Here is a 13,931-nt window from a genome sequence, read left to right as displayed (position 1 = left end):
GAGCTTGTAGAATATAGCACTTCTTAAAATTTTATATAGGCTCTTTGCCATACTTAGTTTTTGATTGTGGTGGGGTTTGTTTTTCAGTGTTTTTCATAGTATATTAATTAAAAAAAAAAAGTCAGGGGAAGGTGTGTCAGGAAACTAAGATAATAATATTTATTTTATGTAAAATTTAAAAATCATAATGGGCTTTTTTTTTTTTTTTTGCTGTACGCGGGCCTCTCACTGCTGTGGCCTCTCCCGTTGCGGAGCACAGGCTCCGGACACACAGGCTCCGCGGCCATGGCTCGCGGGCCCAGCCGCTCCGCGGCATGTGGGATCTTCCGGGATCGGGGCACGAACCCGTGTCCCCTGCATCGGCAGGCGGACTCTCAACTACTGCGCCACCAGGGAAGCCCCATAATGGGCTTTTTTGGAAGATATGAACTTAAGAATGTAGTGGTTCTAAAATAGGTCATGAGAATATCCTTGGTTACTAAGTAGCTCCATCTTTCTGTGTAAGATTTGCATTTCAAGGGGTGAACAATAACTGTATTTCTGTGTCTTATTTTGTACAGTGAGGTGTTAAGTAAGTGGGATGAGGAACTCCCTATTTTATTTTTAAAAATTTATAATCTGGGACTAAGGTGTTGCTTTTGGTTAAAAGCTAGTGTTACAGTAATTTTTGCTGATTTTAATATTAATCATTAGACTTTGTCAAATGAGTTAGTACCTAAAACCAACACATTGTTTGTGGTGTTACATCATTCATTCTGCATGAAACTGAGGCTGTCTCTTGTCCTCTTATTATCCCAGTAAGAATTTACACCACTTAACCAGGTATTAATCATTGGCTCTTGTGGAAGCTGGGAATGTTTGAGTCAGTTAGATGAGTGAGGGAAACAAAAACAGTGATAAAGGAGCAAAAAGCCTTTGATGGAACAAATTGCCTATGAGAAGATTGGGGATAAGCTCAGGAGCCTTGGAAGGTAGAGCTCAGTGAAAGGATACATGCAGAAGAAGCCAGCCACATCTTCAGGTGGAGAGGAAGGAGACTGTAAGGTGTTATTTCTAGGGGCTATCGTCTTCCCTGTAAATTTATAAGCAAGGCTATCTTCTCAGTAAATACTCCTGGAATGACTTGAGGGTACTGAGAGGAGGAAGAAAGACTGAGAAGTTTTGATGGTAAAGTTTGGGGTCAACTGTGGAGGAGAATGCAACAAGGAGTCATTCGGGAGAGAATTAAAGGCTTGCTGAGCAATAGAGAGGTCTTGGTGTGGTTACGTGTGTATTCTGAGTCAATTACAATGGCTTTGCAACCTTTCTGGTAGTCCTTGACAGAGGGGGAAAAAGGAAAATAAAATAACTGGGACAACAGTGAGCTCTCAAGTGGATAGGAGACCAAGGAATTATATGGGAAAATGGAACAGGGGTCAGGAACGCCTGATACTGAAAACAGACTAGAAATCCATGTAGCTCCACAAGATTAGCTAAATACTTAAGGTCAAAATATAAGAACATAATCTAGGAGGCATTAGTAAAGAGTGGTAACCTGTTGCCCAGTTGGCAAGCTGATAATGACAGCAGTGAAAGAGCAGTCACGAGAACATCTATCAGGCTAGTCTATCCCATTACTCCTGTTAGTTGAGGGCTACTCTGTGTTGTGTGTTTTGCTTAAATCCAGGTTGGCAAACATTTTCTTACAGGGCTAGATAGTATATATGCCTTAGACAATCTGAAAATGCATTGACCTGAAAACCATAGGTGGTTGCCCAGGAACACTTGTGTGAAATCCCCATTAGAAGTCAAGGTTAAAAATGTATCAGTGTAAACAGTGTTGCAATCCTTGTAAAAATGAACTTCCTAGCCTCCTGGATGTTGAAGAGATTTTTCAATCTACCTACAGGTATCTATGTCTGTATATATGTATGTGTGTGTGTGTAGGTATATGATACTATATACCTAATACTCCTTTAGTCCCTATGAGAAACATATAGAAATTACAGAAATAATTTGTCTTCCAAGAACTGCCAATCTATTTGGAGAAGGAAATGGGAAAAGGAAGACTGGAGGAATGAAAATACTTATAAAATATCATATAGTTGGACAGTGAGTTACTGCTACAAAGGTTACTTATAAAATATCATATAGTTGGACAGTGAGTTACTGCTACAAAGGTGACTGAATGACTTTGAGTACAGAATTGCCTGTATACCAAGCAGGAAGATTTCTCTGCCTTTGGACTTGAGGTTCGAGACAGTAACCAACTGGGAACTCTTGTCTCACGTATAGCACTTCAGCTACTCTCGTGCTTTGGAAAGATGAAATAATGACTCATTTTTCCAGGATTATTATTTCTACTGCTTAGTTCTGCTAAATGTCATAGTCTGAATAGTTAATAAAAGTCGGAAAAATAATTAAATGGACACTTTTCAGACTCAATCACATTTTGACTGGTATGATAATGGTCTCCCAAAATATTTGATGCCTTGAAAGTAGTGTCCTGCTGTATTTGATACAGACCCCTTTTTCTTCTTTTTAAATATTTTCTTGAATTATAAAATAAATTTATGTGGCAATAGATTAAGTCTGTTAATTCTATTTTGGGCAGTTCTACCTAAGAAAAATAAAGACCAGTGGATAAATCCTACTTAGTGTTTGACACATTAAAGTGGTCATTTAAAATTGTTAAACCATATTTGGAACGTAATCAGAAAGCAACATGTAAAAACAAACAGGATTATAAGTTTGTTCCACTTTGATATCATGGAACAGTATGTTGGAAGGGCCTAGTGCTCTCACTTCCTACCGGTAATTTTACAGTATAATACAATCTGGGATTCTAGATGGAAAATTACATCATCAGTTGTTCAGTGGCATGGTGGTGTCTTTGTAAATCTGCCTGAGCAATTTGGTTACTGTAGTCAATTTGTGTTTTACTTTGCTCATTGTCAAATTCAAGATTTCTGTTGTTCTAGTTGAGCAAAAATTTGTGTATATCACACTTTCAAGATGGTGGGTAAGGTTCAAGTTGGCCTTCTGAGTTAAGATACATGTGATGTTAAGCCATCCCACAGTGTTGACAATAAACTTTCAATGACATAAAGTGAAGTGGGAAATTTTCTCCCCCCCTAATCTTACCCAGGGCTATTGAAAAGAGATGTTCTTCTTTAATGATGACAGGCACGAGAAGGAGAACTTGGTATGAACTACAGTTCTAAAAAGAGTGATTCTAACCAGACTGTACTGATGGGCATCAGATGAACAGAGGAGGAAATATAATTGTAAACGGAAAAGGCGGCACTTTTTGTTTCTAACAATTCTGTTACGTTGAGGGATATTTGAGCATCTGACCATGAAGGATTCAGCCCTGAGACTCGGTTTAACATTTAAAAACAGTTTTAAATATTAAAACTTAGATGAAGTCATAAAAGATATGTAATTAACTTTTGCAGGTGATAGAAATATGGGAGGGAGCATTAGTATGATGGATGAGAACATCAGTGTACAAGGTTAATAGCTTCAACTGATGGATTGCATCACATTATGGGATTAAATTTGAATGTAAATATTTATTGTAAAAACCAGTTTGTTCAACTTTAAGGTAGTGGAAACACAGCTTGATAGCAAATGACGCTTTTTAAAAAGGTGAATCTGGGTATTTTTATATGACTCTAAGATTAATATGAGCCAGTAGTGTGAAGCAGCTGCTAAAAAATAAAAACCTTGAGCACGATAGAAACCTAGTAAAGATCAAGAGAAGTCCTAGACAGTGCTCGCTTCGTCAGCACATATACTAAAAATTGGAATGATACAGAGAAGATTGGCATGGCCCCTGAGCAAGGATGACATGCACATTCGTGTAGTGTTCCACATTTTTACCTCACACCAGTCAGAATGGCTATCGTTAAAATGTCTACAACTAATAAATTCTGGAGAGGGTGTGGAGAAAAGAGAACCCTCCTACACTGTTGGGGGGGATATATTTTGGTGCAGCCACTATGAGAAACAGTATGGAGGTTCCTCAAAAAACTAAAAATAGAGTTGCCATATGATCTAGCAATCCCACTCCTGGACATATATCTGCAGAAAACTCTAATTCAAAAAGACACGTGCACCCCAATGTTCATAGCAGCGCTACTTACAATAGCCAAGACATGGAAGCAACCTAAGTATCCATTGACAGATGAATGGATAAAGAAGGTGTGGTGTACATGTACAATGGGATACTACTAAAAGAATGAACTATTTCCATTAAAAAGAATGAACTACCCATCTGCAGCAACATAGATGGACCTAGAGATTATCACACTAAGTGAAATAAGTCAGAAAGAGTCAAATATTGTATGATATCACTAATATGTGGAATCTAAAATACGACACAAATGAACTTGTTTACGAAACAAACAGACTCACAGACATAGAAGACAGACTTATGGTTACCAAAAAGGAAAGGGGGTGAGGGAGGGATAAATTAGGAGTTTGTGATTAGCAGATATCACTACTATATATAAAGTAGATAAACAATGAGGACCTACTGTATAGCACAGGAAACTATATTCAATGTCCTATAATAAACCATAATGGAAGAGAATGTGAAAAAGAATATATATCTATATCCATCTACCTATCTATTTATCTATCTATTTATCTATCTACCTACCTATAGTATAACTGAATCACTTTGCTCTACACCGAAAACTAACACAACGTTGTAAATGAATTATACTTCAAAAAAATAAACAGATTAAAAAAAAAGAATTCCTAGACATTTTGCACACTGTGATGTGCAGGCCGCATCCAGAGGGTTGGGCTGCTTTCTATGAGCCCTGATTTAAGAAGAGTGCTTAATATGTCAGAGTGGGTCCAAACGAGGCTGGAGGCTGACCAGTTTTCTTCAGATATTCAAATTGCCGATGGAACAGATGCTGGAATTATTTTCTTTCAAGTAAAAGCTTCAAGAAGCAGACTTGATTCTCCTGGGAAGGCATGGGCAGCCACTGCCAGAGAGATATAATAAAGAGAAATCTTTGGTTGGTAGAGACTAAGAGGAATAACTTCTATTTTCCTTTTAAAAGTCAAAGATGCCATGATTATTCAATATAAATCTAAGATTTGAGAAAGCAAAAAGAAAGACAATCCTGGGTAAGAACTGAGATAGGCTGTGATTGGAGGGTCTCACTCTTGATTAGCTTCTGGACCTATTAAAGCACGTTGTATGGACCTCAGCTCTCCATTTAAAGCCTGAATTGGACTTAATTGTGATACAGTGTCAAGTGGTAAAGGAGCATATCACAAGGGGTATACTGTTAGCATTAAAAAGGGAAAGTCAGAAATAGCTTCACGTGGATTTTTTTCCCAAATCAAGCAACGCAATGAAGTACAATAAAAAAGGCAGAACACAGAACTCACAAGAAATAATGGTCTATCCCCTTTGAAGGTTTTCATGAACTATATATAACAGGATTATAGTTTTTTCCACTGTAGTTCACTTAGAATTGAACATGAAGGTGCCTTCGGCTACCTGACTGCCTTTATAATTCTCTTAGTGATTCCTACAGTCTCATGGCAAATTGTAAGAATTTTCTTTTTCTCCTTCTTGTTTATATTCGGGGAGATGGGTTCTGTTCTTTAGAGTTTCACAAAGATGTAGTAGATCTTAGTTTGAACAAATTGATCCTCTTATTTCTTTAGAATCTGTTATGTGTATGAAAGTTTAATTCAGTGTGGGTCAGGGCAAAGGAAATATAAGGACACTGGATAACAAAAGAGACAAAAAAGGATGACTGATGTGTTAACACCCTTATAAGCCTCTCTACTTCAAAAATGCCAGTCTTGGATAAAGCTATTGTTGAAAGAACGCTTTTTTCTCCCTCAAGTCCAATTTCCAGACACACACAAGTATACACATACTCTTTTTATAATCTAGAAATGTTATAGGAATCTGATAATACAGTTTGTGTTATTAAATGACACATTGTTCAAGTCAAGGTTTTGTGTTTTTTTTCTTTCACAACCGAGTTTATAGTCAGTTGTCCTGTGACATTAACACATTGTAGGTATTCTTAGTTTGTTATTAAAGAAAATATTGGGAATATTAGACATCTTCAGGGAAATTTTTAAAAACATTACTAGATGGGTGAACATTTATCCTTTCCAAGAATATAAAATTTGTGACTCATTTTTATCTTTGGTTTTCCACTGTAAAGAATGGGTGTCAGCTTCCTATGTAATTTTGATTTGTTTATCCAGCAGTTTTGTTTGTCTGTGCAGTTTTCTATGTGCCAATTGTGGTCAATATTTGGTTTCCATAAAAGGTATGAGTTTTCTTTGAGGCTATCTTTCTTGCTATTGCCAAACCCACAACTGATGCACCATTACTTTGACTTTTGTTCTTAATTTAAACTTGGCACAGGTCCTGTCTTTGGTGTAAAACATGAAGCAAACTCCATTTTGACCTGGACTCTGGGGAGGAAACTATTTGCTTGACATTCTCTAAAGAGACATATAGACAGGATGTTTGTGTTGCTCTTATAGGGATAGAACTGATACCTGAATGTGCCAGTACCCACAAGTTCAGGGTTGGCACTGCTATTAAAAAAAACAAAAATGTAGCCAAGTCCGTTTTTCTCAGTTTATAGGTAAAAGCAGGTAAAGACACATCAAAATGTCTCTGTTTAATGGAATGCAAAGCAATCCATTTAAAAAGGCCGGAACAGGATTTAGATCCAGACTGCCTGAGTCTGAGTTCTGACTCTGCCACATATGTGCCCAGGCAAGTTATTTAACCTGAGTCTGTTGTCTCAACTGTAAAATGAGATATCAGAAGTTTCAACCTCACGGAGCTCTTGGAAGGATTAAGGTAAGTGGCTTAGAACAGGGATTGACAAAGAGTAGCCTCTTCCTTCTTCTCCTCATCTCTCAGAATTGAATATGCAAGTTACATTCCTTTTTGGCAAGAGTATGGGATTTAGGGTCTTCGGAGAGTTAGTTTTTGACATTCTGGCCTCATTGTCACCCTGCTCTAACTTACCTCGTCAATGACATAGTCTTTACTTATTATCTAGCAAACTGAATGGTAACCCTGTGACCTGAAGGTGCTAATACATCTCTAATATGTGAACCATTCAGTCATATTTTATGAATAATTTAGGTCTCGTAAGCTCAGTTCATCCGTACTTTGGAAATTTTTCAATCTTCTGTAAGAGCTACGTGGGGCTAGAAATTGAAACCACATAAAACAGTAAAAAAGAATTCCGACCAACTTTTACCTGTCAAATAAAGCCATTTATTCATATTTATTGAGTGTCTAGGACCTTCACAGTGGAGAAAACTACTTAATCATTCTCATGAGCTCCCTGCCTTGCACATTGTAGACACCTAATAAAATGGTTTTTTCAATTGAAGTTTATGACCAAGCTTTTCACAGTGAAGATTCCTTTTCAAATATTCTCTAAATTTCTTCTTTTAAAAGTAGATACCCAGTCAGAAGTGGAGAAGTAGCAATTGCTGAGCTTAGCAGTAGCCAAAAGCGAACTTCATCCCTAAGTCTAGTGACAGCTTCTTGGATGCAGCTCATGTGTGTTTCTCTTCTCTCTCTTTTTAAAGACAATCCCTAGGTCTGGATCTACTGCTGATTTTGCAGTTTTTACTGGTTAGGTCATATTGAGAATGATGATAGCATTAAAAATGAAATGTTGTATTCTTTTTCAATCCTTTGCCCCAGATTAGTTGAAAAGGGAGAGAGAAGGGGGGAGGTCCATTACTATTGTTCTACAACACTGAACTAATTGCTTCTTAAGAAATAGCATGGAAGTTGTACACATTATATAAAAAATTCTTGTCTAAAGTGAAATTGTTTTACAGATGAAGATAATGAGTGCTTATTGAGGTAATAATGCATCGAATTATATTCAAAGAAGAATTAAATAAAAGATGTTCTGTCATTCTACACATGGTTCACTAACAGAAATTCAAGATTTTTCACATCGTAAGACAGCCACGTTTAGTGCCCCTAAATTTTGTGCCACTTTTAGCACCACATAATTAACTGTGATTTTGAGTCTTCACATATGGAAAAAAATTAGGCTAGTACACTTGTTTGTTTCAGAAGCAGTTAATAATTTTTAGTTTATCACTGAAATGATATATGTTTCTGAATGAGCTTTTCCAGAGGCATGTCACAGGCATCTCATCATTCAGTATCACCCTGCCTTTCTGTCAGTTTTAGCCATTTAGAGCCCCTATTTTGGCCATTAACTCTCAGGTCTTTCACTCTCCTCAAGCTGATCTTGACATAGGATTAGGAATACCAAAGCTTCCAGTCACAAGGAACCAGTGTCAAAGAGATTAACTGAATTATCTGTTGGCTTAATTCCCCATTCATGCTCACATGGGAAGGGAATAACAATATATGTGAGAGTTTTTTTTACAGCTATACTCCAATACAAGCAATGGCTATTACCATTTCCCTATATTGGATCATTATGGTGACCTTCACTGCTCCTAAAGAACTCCTTTACCTAGTCTTTCTCTTCCATGGTCTCAATCCGTAGCATACAAATGTAGTTCTCTGTTTCTGTACAGCCCAGACTTTGAGGTTAATTGAATATCTAATTCTTACCTACTAAAATTGGGTAGCTGCAGAAAGCAAGCTTCTTAATCAAAATTTCGTGTTTCTTGCTGCTACTAAAATAAGCAGGAAGGCAGGCCTGTTAACCAGTATTAGTGAGACTTTATGAAAATCCCAGGAAAACGTTAATGTTCCTTTTGGCTGTGCTCCCAATGAATTAGCTGTTTATGTGAAACTTTGCCTGTATTGCTCATGAGACCAATGATGCTATGAGGTTTTTTCCCTCTGCCTTGGAAAAAAGTGTTGCCAGAGTTGTGTTCCTTATGATATTGTTACTTTGCTCCTGATTTTGCACTAAACTCAAAAACGTAATCAGGTAGTGTTGGGTGAAAATTGTTTGCATGAATAGAGAATCTTTTATCAAAAGATTTAAATATGATATCCTAAACGATAAGTTTCTTTCCTGAATTAAAAAACAAAAACCCAATAACTTAATTTTCCCTTATTTCTCAGTTAGCTATGAAGGTAAGCCTACAGGTAAACCTTTTCATACAGATGTGTACCTCACCATCTTGGTATTTCTAAGCCTCTTTTTCCTGAAATCTGTTTTACTCAGACTTTTTTTTTTTTCCTAATAGACTATTTCTGAAATTGATGCAGATCTCTTATATCACAATTAATAATTTCCAGTTTATTTTTTCTAATAAGGCTCTTCTTTTATTATTATTATTTTCTTTTATTGGAGTATAGTTGCTTTACAATGCTGTGTTAGTTTCTGTTGTACAACAAAGTGAATCAGCTATATGTTACATACATCCCCTCCCTCTTGGACCTCCATCCCACCCCTCTAGGTCACCACAGAGCACCAAGCTGAGCTCCCTGTGCTATACAGCAGGTTCCCACTAGCTATCTGTTTTACACATGGTAGTGTATACATGTCAATCCTAATCTCCCAATTCATCCCACCCCCACTCCCCTCTGTGTCCACACGTCCATTCTCTGTCTGCATCTCTATTCCTGCCTTGCAAATAGGAAATACATGACTTTAATTTAATATAGGCTACATATATTTTGACCTGTTTGCTCTTCTCTATCTACCATCTGCCAACTATGTGCTGGGCATGTGAAGAGTACAAAGCCCTCTGCCTTTATTTGGTGGGAGTTACAGTCTCCTTTTTGAGAAACTATTGGAGAGTAACATTAATGGGTTAAAATAATGTCAAATTAGAAATCCTTTTAAGACCTATTTAAGGATAAAAATTACTTTAAAGATCTTAATACACTATAGGAAAGCACAGGAAAAAGCCTAAAATACTAACTTAGAATGGGCTTGGGAATAGAAATATCACCTTTGGAATCCTAGCACTGTTACTTAACAGGCACAAATTACACCTGCCTTTTTGCATTCTCCTTTTGTTTTCTCTAGAACATAGAGGTAATAAGAGTATCACCTTTATGGAGGTGTGTGAGAACTACGTGATATAATATGCATAACTACTACCACCCAGTAGGTTCTTAATGCATTTTGCCTTTATTTTTATTGCCAATGTTATTAAAAACAAGAGCTTATGGAAATTAGGTAGACTTATAAAAATTAGAACATTATAGGATAGAATAATCTTTCAGAATGTTGGCTTATATGGCTTTTTAAGTTTATGTATGTCATACTTATTTGACTGTCAAATTTATTTTTAAAATTTCAATTCCCTCTTATCTCCAGGAAGCATGTATTTTTATTTTTCCACGCAGTATGTTGTCCTCCTTATTATTCTGGACATGGAAATAAAGGAGTGCTTGGAAATGTCTAGATTGTCTTGGCCATTCTCTTGTTACATTCGGTGATGTCAGTAAGAAAGGCTCCTTCAGAAGCTGTGTAGTTTATGAGTCTGGAGTGTCATATAAAAAAGAAATATCCATAACTATATTTTATGGCTGGAGGTTATATAAAGATTCTTGGTCGACTTTCTTTTGAGATTGAGTATTTCACTAATGGTTTAAAATTGACATTCTGAATTATTATGTAATTATTTTGAATTATTCTTATTTTCTTATTTGAAAGTAAAGAGCTCCTAATAACCAAAATATAGATGTACTTTGGACGTCTTTGGCATATACAGTGTCCACCAAATCTTTCCACCTGTCGTTAATAGGTACATTTCAGCTACACTATTTTTTTTAGTCTAATTCTTTTTTACTTTATTTTTTATCATCTTTATTGGAGTATAATTGCTTTACAATGGTGTGTTAGTTTCTGCTTAGTAACAAAGTGAATCAGCTATACATATACATACATCCCCATATCCCCTCCCTCTTGCGTCTCCCTCCCACCCTCCCTATCACACCCCTCTAGGTGGTCACAAAGCACCAAGCTGATCTCCATGTTGTATGCGGCTGCTTCCCACTAGCTATCTATTTTACATTTGCTAGTGTATATATGTCCATGCCACTCTCTCACTTCGTCCCAGCTTACCCTTTCCCCTCCCTGTGTCCTCAAGTCCATTCTCTACGTCTGCATCTTTATTCCTGTCCTGCCCCTAGGTTTTTCAGGACCTTTTTTTTTTTTTTTTTTTAAATTCCATATGTATGTCTTAGCACATGGTATTTGTTTTTCTCTTTCTTTTTTTTTTTTTTCCATTTTTTTTTATTAGTTTCTGCTTTATAACAAAGTGAATCAGTCATACATATACATCTGTTCCCACATCCCCTCCCTCATGCATCTCCCTCCCTCCCACCCTCCCCATCCCTCCCCTCCAGGCAGTCACAAAGCACCGAGCTGATCTCCCTGTGCTCTGCGGCTGCTTCCCACTATCTATCTAGCCTACGTTTGGTAGTGTATATATGTCCATGCCTCTCTTTCGCTTTGTCACAGCTTACCCTTCCCCCTCCGCATATCCTCAAGTCCATTCTCGAGTAGGTCTGTGTCTTTATTCCCGTTTTACCCCTAGGTTCTTCATGACATTTTTTTTTCCTATATTCCATATATATGTGTTAGCATACGGTATTTGTCTTTCTCTTTCTGACTTACTTTACTCTTTATGACACTCTAAGTCCATCCACCTCACTACAAATAACTCAATTTCATTTCTCTTTATGGCTGAGTAATAAGGCAAGAATATACAATGGAGAAAAGACAGCCTCTTCAATAAGTGGTGCTGGGAAAACTGGACAGCTACATGTAAAAGAATGAAACTAGAACACTCCATAACACCATACACAAAAATAAACTCAAAATGGATTAAAGACCTAAATGTAAGGCCAGACTCTATAAAACCCTTAAAGGAAAACATAGGCAGAACACTCTATGACATAAATCACAGCAAGATCCTTTTTGACCCACCTCCTAGATAAATGGAAATAAAACAAAAATAAACAAATGGGACCTAATGAAACTTAAAAGCTTTTGCACAGCAAAGGAAACCATAAACAAGATGAAAAGACAACCCTCAGAATGGGAGAAAATATTTGCAAATGAAGCAACTGACAAAGGATTAATCTCCAAAATTTACAAGCAGCTCATGCAGCTCAATATCAAAAAAACAACCCAATCCAAAAATGGGCAGAAGACTTAAATAAACATTTCTCCAAAGAAGATACACAAATTGTCAACAAACACATGAAAGGATGCTCAACATCTTTACTCATTAGAGAAATGCAAATCAAAACTACCATGAGGTATTACCTCATACCAGTCAGGATGGCCATCCTCAAAAAATCTACAAACAATAAATGCTGGAGAGGGTGTGGAGAAAAGGGAACCCTCTTGCACTGTTGGTGGCAATATAAGTTGATACAGCCACTATGGAGAACAGTATGGAGGTTCCTTAAAAAACTAAAAACAGAAATACCATACGACCCAGCAATCCCACTACTTGGCATATACCCTGAGAAAACCATAATTCAAAAAGAGTCATGTACGACAATGTTCATTGCAGCTCTATTTACAATAGCCAGGAGATGGAAGCAACCTAAATGTCCATCGACAGATGAATGGATAAAGAAGATGTGGCACATATATACAGCTACACTATTTATTTAACTGTTGCCTGACATTTAAGAAAAAATGACATTTAGTAGATTTATCTCATTCCTGAAAAGATTCTTCTTTGTTATTTAACTTGCTAGAAACTCCTAACTTCACTCGTAGCTGAAGATTTCAGTTACTACTTCCTTAAGACTAAAACCTCCCAGTTTGCAACGTATTCGACACACTGTTGACGTCTATTAGGTGGCCTTTCCTAGTTTATACTACAGTAACAAAGTTAGAGCTTTATTTCCTGCTCATGCATGTTCAATATTGTGTGAGGCTCCCGTTCATGTACCTTCATGGTGGGACACAAGCTGAGGGGCCACCCTTTCCTGGGCCATGCCAAGATGGTGACAGATTGGAAAAAGAGATTGTGAGACCACATGCTGGCTAGTACAGCTTCTGCTCGCACAAGACCTGTGCCTCATATCTTCTCCACTCATAGTTCATGAGTCAAAGTCAGTCACATGGCCAAGCCTGATGATAATGTGATGGAAAATATTGCTTCCTGCAGCAGTGGGCCTGGTTTGTAGGGGAGGGGAGCAGCAAACATGTTTAGACAAAATCCTAGTCCACCACACTACCTCAGTGTTGCCCTCTTGACATGTGGAAATGTGCCTTCCTCGCTACAATTCAAAAATACCATGTATTCACTTTTTAAACATATATTGAGCATTAACTATTATATATTCCCCATAGTCAGTGATTGTACAGACTTCAGTATTAAGGACTATAAACTGAAAGAAGAGTCTACTGATGTGCTTAGCTCTTGTCCTCCTGATATTTCTATACATAGTCAATCATTTTCATAATGTTTTCCATGATACTCTTTTCACTCACCTTTTGTGATGCCAAAAGGTGACGTGGACTTTTTAAAGAGAGATGGAATTGAAATTCTACCTCTGTGATTCATTAGCAATGTGATCTTAGTTATTAATTCTCCTTGATCTCCCTTTTCCTCAATACTCTGGGATTATACAAAACATGTGAATCACCTGGTCAATCACCTTGATGCATTATAAATTTTCAAGCAAGTCATATCTTGTATCACTTCCACCATAATAACTCTAGGAACTCTCATTTCACTCAGAATTAAAACAGAAGCCCTTTTTGTGTTCTACAAACTCCACGATGATCTGTCACCATGGTTCTCACCCTTGCTTACTTTGCTCCAACTATGTTGGGCTTCTCGATAATCCAAAACACAAAAAGCACAGTCCAGGTTTGGCACTTAGGCTACTGACATTCCCACTGGAATGTTATTTCTTTAAATATCTACAAGGCTTGTCTGATCATTTTTTTCTACTTAAATATCATCTCATTAGAAAGGCCTCTGGCCACTGTGTTTAAGAT

The 13,931-nt window shown here is 37.1% G+C and overlaps 1 protein-coding gene and 1 non-coding gene across 8 annotated transcripts in view; both read left to right on the top strand.

Moving 5' to 3' along the window:
* Window positions 1-13,931, top strand: part of NAV3 (neuron navigator 3) — a 591,684-nt gene that overhangs the window by 144,628 nt on the left and 433,125 nt on the right. The gene's annotated exons all lie outside the window — the stretch shown is intronic.
* On the top strand, window positions 3,755-3,862 carry LOC132499697 (U6 spliceosomal RNA). The gene has a single exon (XR_009533926.1). It is a non-coding gene; the product is annotated as a U6 spliceosomal RNA (small nuclear RNA).

Source organism: Mesoplodon densirostris, chromosome 11, assembly GCF_025265405.1.
Source record: "Mesoplodon densirostris isolate mMesDen1 chromosome 11, mMesDen1 primary haplotype, whole genome shotgun sequence".
NCBI lineage: Eukaryota > Metazoa > Chordata > Mammalia > Artiodactyla > Ziphiidae > Mesoplodon > Mesoplodon densirostris.
Note: the sequence above shows the minus strand (reverse complement) of the source record. Positions and strands in the feature narration are given on the sequence as shown.